The sequence below is a fragment of the Sminthopsis crassicaudata genome, chromosome 6 (assembly GCF_048593235.1).
Source record: "Sminthopsis crassicaudata isolate SCR6 chromosome 6, ASM4859323v1, whole genome shotgun sequence".
Lineage (NCBI taxonomy): Eukaryota > Metazoa > Chordata > Mammalia > Dasyuromorphia > Dasyuridae > Sminthopsis > Sminthopsis crassicaudata.
In genome coordinates, this window is record NC_133622.1 from 198,002,447 (window position 1) to 198,011,445 (window position 8,999).

General features: G+C 38.8%; 1 long non-coding RNA gene across 1 annotated transcript; it reads right to left on the reverse strand.

The window, feature by feature from the left end:
• Positions 1-270: 270 nt before the first annotated feature.
• LOC141547174 (uncharacterized) lies at positions 271-4,582 on the reverse strand. The gene is made up of 3 exons (XR_012483532.1): positions 4,530-4,582; positions 1,521-1,628; positions 271-814 (listed from the first exon to the last, which is right to left on the reverse strand). It is a non-coding gene; the product is annotated as an uncharacterized LOC141547174 (long non-coding RNA).
• Positions 4,583-8,999: the final 4,417 nt, after the last annotated feature.

The window sequence follows — 8,999 nt, forward strand, 5'->3', positions numbered from 1 at the left end:
CACAAGGAGGTTTAGTATAGTTAATATATTGTTCAAGCGCATACAAGTTGTAAGTGGCAGAGACAAGATTCAAACAGATCCTGTTAATACTATCGTGTTACCTCTAAGTGTTCATTATATATGGGTGTATGGGTGTCCATATATGTGTGTGTATATTTCCATACTCCAATCTTCTAACCTATAACTAAACATATTTACTCTTAAAAAAAAAAAAAGTGGTGGGATGGGGTAGGGGAAAGACACTGTAATAAAGTAACATTAAACAAGTGGTATTTTGCTCTGCTGTTTATTTCTTACTTTCATGACTTTATATTATCACTTTAAACTCCCTGAGCCTCAGTTTCCTCACATGTTAAATGAGATAGTTGAGCTCCATGACCACTAGGAAACTACATTTCCAGTTCTAAAATTGTGATTCCACAGTGAAAATCTAGCGACATTGTGTCCTAATGTAAGATCTGTATTTGATCATTAATGAGTCATATATTTTCTCTTGGATTTTATATAGTTCATTTGTAGCAACATTAACCTGGCATTCCCTTCTGAGGGCTGACCCCATCCTTGTTGTGGTGACTGTTAGAGGTGGGCCGCCCTCATCCCGGTGACCATCCACTCCAGATCCTCTTTGTGGTTGGTGGGGTGACAATATCAGAAGCCAAAATGTTGAAAGATCTCGTTTCTTCCCTGAAGCCTGGAACACAGGTACCGAACCCGAAATAACAGGACATGCATCTCCCTGGCCCAAGGATGGGAGAGTCTGGCTGTTCCCACAAGACTTGGTCTGAGCCTTAGGGGTAGCATTTGAGGAGATGATCTATAGAATTCGGGAGATGGTGAAGCACTGTGTAAAGGTCAGATAATTCTCTTACTACTACTATTATTACTTGTACTCTTACCCCTATTATTATTACTACTATTTCTACTATTACTCCTCTTCCTACTCCTATTAGTATTACTCCTACGATTACTACTATTACTCTTCCACCAACTACTACAATTACTGCCACTCTTATTATTGTTATTATTCCTTCTAGATCTCTTCCTCCTGCTACTAGTACTATCATTGCTCCTATTCCTATTAATACTCCTTTCACTACCACTACTACTATTATTTCTACTACCACTTTTACTATTACTATTACTCCTACTGCTACTGCTACTCCTACTCCTACTAGTGTCACTCCTATTCCTATCATTATTACTGTTGCTATTACTACTTCTTCTACTACTATTATTCCTACTCCTATTATTATTAGTACTACTACCATTACTATTACTTTTATCATTACTACTCTTTTTACTACTTCTATCACTACTTTTATTCCTCTTCCTATTACTGTTACTACTCATACTACTCCTACTTCTTCTACGCCTCCACCTCCTACTACTGCCACTACTCCTTTGTCCGGAAGTCCATATGTTTTCTAAATAAAGAGGTTTCCTAAAAAATATTGTTAAAAGAAGACTTGCGCATAAAGCCTGAGCACAATCCTCATCAGATGAGCAGTTGACTTGCTTACCTTGGCCATGGAGACCTCATTGTGTGATGCTCATTGTGACATGCCGGAGAACACCCAAAGTTTTCTGACTTCAAGGTGATGTTCTCTTCCCAACAACCCAGTTGGATCCTGACAGGAAAAGGGAGTAGTATGTGAATAGAAGAATGCATGAATGGACTAATAGACTGATAGACTAGATACATAGATTCCTGGTGATGGATGAATGGGATAGAGAAGATAAACAAATAGATTGAATAGATACACTTAATGCAGAGTTAAAAAGATAATGATGGATAGATAAGTGAAAAGATAGATTTATAGTAGAAAAGTTTATAGGTAGAAAAGTGATTTATAGGAAGAAAAGTGATTTATAGGTAGCAAACAGCTCTATAGGAAGAAAAGCCATTTATAGGTAGAAAAGAGATTTTTAGATTAAAAAAAGGGATTTAGAAGTAGAAAAGAGATTTATAGGCAGAAGAGAATGAATAGCTGGATTAAAATATACATACAACCCCCACCCAAAATATTGCAGTTTGTGGATGGTTTTTCCAGTATATCAAATGGACACATATCTTTCACTTATGCTTTAACATTTTATCTTTTCAGGCAACCTATAAGCCAGTACTGAAGCAAAGGAGATACTGAAGCCAGAGTGACCAGATTCTGGCGATATTGAAAACATGTCTTTGGAAATCTACTTGAAACGGGATTTAGATTGTTGTTGGGGAGTTTTGATCTATACTTTGGAGTTTATTGCACTGGTGGGGGGAAGGGGAGAGAGGATGTTTCTGAGTTTGATTGTTGGGGAGTTTTGATATCTATACTTTGGAGTTTATTGTACTGGTGGGGGGAAGGGGAGAGATGATGTTTCTGAGTTTGATGTGTTTTTAAAAATAAAAAATGTTTTTTTTCTGTTTCCAAAAGTTTCAAGTTGTCATTCTTTCAGCTCCCACATGATTAGTGATATTTCCCAGTTTCTTCTTTACTATCTGATGATTATATTTGCCAGCTGGTTAATCCTAAAGAAATACTTGTTGGCAAACTTATTGGGTAAACAACATTTTTCCCTTATTTGCAGCTAGCCCATACTGCTGATGGGTAAAGCTGGCTATCCTATCTGGGTTTGGGAATAAGAGAGGGAGGCAGATTTGTTCTTCTTTGAGATTGTGAAAAAACTGTAAGCAGGCCCTTTGCCATCAGAGGCTGGGGACCGTCTGAAAATCTGGGAGCAAAGAGGTAGTGGGGGTTAACAAGCAGCAGGGCTGTTGTGTTCTAGCCAGAGAAGTTCCAGAGAAGCTCGGAACTGGCCCTGCTGAAGTCTTTTGGATCTTCCTGGAGGAGCAGAGCAGCCATTCTACACCAGAAGGGCAATTCAGAATGACAAGGGACTGGCTTAGAGATTTGCATCCAGGTGCTTCCCCTCAGCTCTAGGGGAAGGCTGAGCCAGAAAATAATTGGTGTCCCCACAGGCTTGTGCTAGAGCCCCCCATTCCCCCTTTGAAGTTTCTTCTGCCTGACTTGTGCTCATTATAATCTATATGACTGAAATGTCAAACTTCTGTTTCTGAAAATCTAACCTTTCTTCAGAAGCTGGGAACCTAAATCCCCTGGATGAAGAAGGGGGATAGTAAGAGTGCTAGAAAAGCAAATGGGTGCTCTGGAGACGGCAAGATTGGAGATGGGAAAACCCCGTCTGATTTGATTCCATAGATAGTGGCAAAGGTCAGGTTAGCCACAAAAGATGTTTGCACTGATTGATAAAGCTGGAACAATACCTCTTGGGAATTGATGTACAGGCTCTGGCAAGAAAATGAAACCAAACTAACTCCCAAGCAGGATGCAGCCTTAATTGGCTGAAGGGCCCCAGAAGACCCTGGACAAGCCAGTCAAGCCGGCTTCCAGAGCTAGTCCTTAGCTTGGCCTTGGGAATCCTCCCAGGGGGTGGAAGAGGAGGAGGTCTGGATTGCTCTCTGACAGCACCTTCTCATCCTCCATCTTGGGCTTTCCACTTCTGGGCTTGGGCTTGGAGGGTCTCATCTACAGAAAACCACCTTCTTGAGGGCAAGAACTGTTGGAGTTTTTCCTTGGTAGCTCTGCCATTTTTCCACTTCGAATCACTTCCGATTTACCAATATTTATTAAGGAAACAAGCATTTATTAAACTCCTATGTACCAAGCACTGTGCTAAGCACTTTACACATATTCTCTCCTGAACATCACTGGGAGGTAGGTGCTAATATCCACTCTCTCAGTTAAAGAAACTGAGGCAACAGGTCAGCAAAATAGAGGCGAGATTGAAACAGATCTTGTCTTGTACAGACAACCCTGGCCTAATTAACAAGGGGATTCTAGATCTGCAGCGTTCAATGGGGTGTTTTCCAAATTCTACATGATGAAAGGTACCGGATGAAGCGGTCTGGGGTCTTAACCGTGGCCCTAGCTCCTTCTGCTTTGCAGCCAAACCCTAGGCTCCATCCCAAGAGCAATATGTGGGCTTGGCTCCCTTTCCCGCTGGTGCTTCTACTCATGTCCCCAGTTTCTGGTCCCTGTGTCCTTTGTGACCATATCATTCATCTGGTAGCCCACCTCATCCATCTTCCTTAGACTACTCAATCAGCAAAGCTCAATTAAACAAGGAGCAAACATATATTACATACTCACTAGGGGTCGTATATTTCACTAGACCCTGGAGACATAAAGGTAAAAACAAAATGGTCTTGCCCGCAAAGTTTATATTCTATTGGGGAAAATGATGTCAACAAAAAGAACTAGGAAGACAATCTATGCATAAGCAAGATAATTGTATAAATATTTTTACATACATTGGATTATGCATATATTTTCATATATTTAACATGTGAATCCCCTGTCATCTTCCCTGTCATCTAGGGGAAGAGGTGGAAGGAAGGAGGGGAAAAGTTGGAAGAGAAGGTTTTGCAAGGGTCAGTGTTAAAAACTTACCCCTTCATATGTTTTGTAAATAAAAAGCTTTCCTCAAACAATTTTTAAAAAGAAAAAAAACCCACATACCAGGTGAGCACTACCCTCATCTGATGAGCATTTGCTTTGCTTACCTTCTCCATGGAGACCTCATTGTGTCATGCCCATTGTGACACGCCTGAGAACACCCAAGGTTTTCTGACTTAAAGGGGATGTTCTCTCAACAACAACCCAGTTGGATCCTGACAGCCAAGGGAGTAGTATGTGAATAGAAGAATAGATGAGTGGACAAATAGACTAATAGACTAGATACATAGATAAGTGCTGATAGATAGATGGGATAGATAGGGTAAACAAATAGATTCAATAGATACACTTGATGCATAGTTAAATAGATAATGATGGGTAGATAAGTGAAAAGATAGATTTATAGTAGAAAAGTTTATAGGTAGAAAAGATATTTATAGGGAAAAAAAGTGATTTATAGTTAGAAAAGAGATTTATATGAAAAAAGCGATACATAGGTAGAAAAGAGATATATATAGTTAAAAAAGTGATTTAGGAGAAGAAACGAGATTTATAGGTAGAAAAGAGATTTATAGGCAGAAGAGAATGAATAGCTGCCTTAAATTATACATAGATAATGAAGGAGTCAATGGAGGGTTAGGTAAATCAGTAAATAAATTACTGGAGAGAGAGATCCATTTGGGCCCTCATCAGCATGATACCAAGGGCTGCTGTCATAGATTGAGACTGCCTTCACGTCAGTATTAAACTATTATATTTTATTCTTCAATATTATAGAAGCTAAAATGGTTGCTTTCTATCTGGCTTGGGAAATTGTTGACTTCTCTTTCTTCCCCTCTTCCCCCACGCCCCCCCAAAATTGCATTTTGTGGATGGTTATTCTAGTAGATCAATTGGACACATATCTTTCACTTATGCTGTAACATTTTACCTTTTCAGGCATCCTATAAGCCACTGCTGAAGCAGAGGAGATACTGAACCAGTTGTGACCAGATGCTGGCGATATTGAACGCATCTTAAGCCTCGGGATCGACTTAAAACGGGATTTAACCTGTTCATGAAGGTAAAGCATCTACATAGAGATAATGTACCTGCAGCTTCCCTCCTGCAGTCAGTGTTAATAGGAGATCAAGGTAGGGCCTGGTTGCTGACTAGCCCTATATATATATACTAGAAGTACAAATAATCTGGGAAATAGAGAGCCTACACTTAAAAGCAAACAAACAAACAAAAGCAAATTCTTTTAGTTCGGAAACTCTTTTCTTTTTCCTCATCCTATGGCTGGTTCCCAGAAAAAAGATGACTTGCTCATATTAGAGGTTTCATAAATGCTTGTTAAATTCAATTACATATAGATGAAGACTTTTTCTAAAATTATAGGCAGCTGGCTGGTTCAGTGGATAACACTGTTGGACCTCCCTTGAATCAGCAACTGATTTCAAACACCAGCTGTAGGACTCTGGGCAAGTCACTTAATCTGTGTTTGCCTCAATTTCCTCCTCTGTAAATTGGGAATGATACAATCATGTTTGCTCCACAGAGGATAAGCCTCTGAGAACTATTTGTTTTCAAGTAGAGTCACAGCATCGTGGATTTTGAGCTGGCAGCAATATTTCAGGGTTTCTACTTCCAAATTTTACAAAGAAAGTCACTGAGACACAAGGAGGTTTAGTATAGTTAATATATTGTTCAAGCGCATACAAGTTGTAAGTGGCAGAGACAAGATTCAAACAGATCCTGTTAATACTATCGTGTTACCTCTAAGTGTTCATTATATATGGGTGTATGGGTGTCCATATATGTGTGTGTATATTTCCATACTCCAATCTTCTAACCTATAACTAAACATATTTACTCTTAAAAAAAAAAAAAAGGTGGTGGGATGGGGTAGGGGAAAGACACTGTAATAAAGTAACATTAAACAAGTGGTATTTTGCTCTGCTGTTTATTTCTTACTTTCATGACTTTATATTATCACTTTAAACTCCCTGAGCCTCAGTTTCCTCACATGTTAAATGAGATAGTTGAGCTCCATGACCACTAGGAAACTACATTTCCAGTTCTAAAATTGTGATTCCACAGTGAAAATCTAGCAACATTGTGTCCTAATGTAAGATCTGTATTTGATCATTAATGAGTCATATATTTTCTCTTGGATTTTATATAGTTCATTTGTAGCAACATTAACCTGGCATTCCCTTCTGAGGGCTGACCCCATCCTTGTTGTGGTGACTGTTAGAGGTGGGCCGCCCTCATCCCGGTGACCATCCACTCCAGATCCTCTTTGTGGTTGGTGGGGTGACGATATCAGAAGCCAAAATGTTGAAAGATCTCGTTTCTTCCCTGAAGCCTGGAACACAGGTACCGAACCCGAAATAACAGGACATGCATCTCCCTGGCCCAAGGATGGGAGAGTCTGGCTGTTCCCACAAGACTTGGTCTGAGCCTTAGGGGTAGCATTTGAGGAGATGATCTATAGAATTCGGGAGATGGTGAAGCACTGTGTAAAGGTCAGATAATTCTCTTACTACTACTATTATTACTTGTACTCTTACCCCTATTATTATTACTACTATTTCTACTATTACTCCTCTTCCTACTCCTATTAGTATTACTCCTATGATTACTACTATTACTCTTCCACCAACTACTACAATTACTGCCACTCTTATTACTGTTATTATTCCTTGTAGATCTCTTCCTCCTGCTACTAGTACTATCATTGCTCCTATTCCTATTCATACTCCTTTTACTACCACTACTACTATTATTTCTACTACCACTTTTATTATTACTATTACTACTACTACTACTCCTCCTACTCCTACTCCTACTCCTACTATAGTGTAACTCCTATTCCTATCATCATTACTGTTGCTATTACTACTACTTCTACTACTATTATTCCTACTCCTATTCCTGTTACTACTCATACTACTCCTACTTCTTCTACTCCTCCACCTCCTACTACTAAAACTACTCCTTGGTCCCTACTATTACTATAATTACTACTAGCACTACCACTAGTACTACTACTACCACTACTACTACTACTACTACTACTACTACTACTATTGCTACTCTTACTTCTATTACTATTATTACTCCTACTGTGAGTACTGTTAAATTTTTCTAGTGCCATGACCAATTTCTTCTCCTAGAAGGGAGCCGACAACTTAACTATTACAACACCAGAAAGGGTGAAAGTGAGATTGTACAGCTGATAGAGGGCAGGGGCTTCAAGGCAGGAAGACTTAGAGTTCCAATTTTTCTTCCAAAACTTACTATATATTTTGACCTTAAACAAGTCATTTTACATCTGCTCTCAGTTTGCTCAATAGTGAAACGTTGTTTACAATAATCTCTATTGCCTAAGTTGTTGTGAGAGTCAAATGAGATTATAATTATAAAATAGTACAAATGCCAGCAAGTTATCATTATTTTTTATTGATTTTTGATTATAGCACATTTTTTTTGACAGTACACTGGCATATTTTTCTTTACAACATTATCCCTTGTACTCCTTTCTGTTCTGAATTATTCCCGTACTTCCCCACTAGGCCCTCCCATAGACGGCAGGCATTGCCATACATATTTAAATATCTTATAGTATATTCTTGGTACAATATATATGTGCAGAACCAAATTTTATTGTTGTTGTTATTGCAAAGGAAGAATTGTATTCGGAAGGTAAAAATAATCTGTGAAGAAAAATAAAAAGCAAACAAACAAAATGCTCTCACTTTACATATCCCAGTGTTCAGGTTCTGGGTGTAGCTGATTCTCTCCATCATTGATCAAGTGGACTTGTATTAGCTATTGTCTATGTTGAAGATATCCACTTCCATTCGAACACAACCTCATACAGTATCATTGTTGAAGTGTATAATGATCTCCTAGTTCTGCTCGTTTGACTCAGCATCAGTTGATGTAAGTCTCTCCAAGCCTCTCTGTTTTCCTCCTGTTGGTCATTTCTTACAGAACAAGAATATTGCATAACATTCTTATACCATAATTTACCCAACCATTCTCCAATTGATGGACATCCGTTCATTGTCCAGTTTCTAGCCACTACGAAAAGTGCTGCCACAAACATTTTGGCACATACAAGTCATTTTCCCTTCTTTAGGATTTCTTTGGGATATAAGCCCCGTAGTAGCACTGCTAGGTCAACGGATTGGCAGATTTTGATAACTTTTGGGGCATAATTCCAGATTGCTCTGCAGAATGGTTGGATTCTTTCACAACTCCACCAGCAAGGCATCATTTTCCCAATTTTCTCACAGCCCCTCCAACATTCATCATTGTTTTTTCCTGTCATCTTAACGAATGTGACAGGTGTGTAGTGGTATCTCACACTTGTGATTTGGAACTTGTGAGTGGAAATAGTTTTAATTTCATCATCTGAAAATTGTCCATATCCTTTCACCCTTTTTCAATTTGAGAATGGCTTGTTTTCTTATAAATTAGCATCAATTCTCTCTATATCTTGGAAGTGAGGCCTTTCTCAGAACCTTTAACTGTAAAAATGTT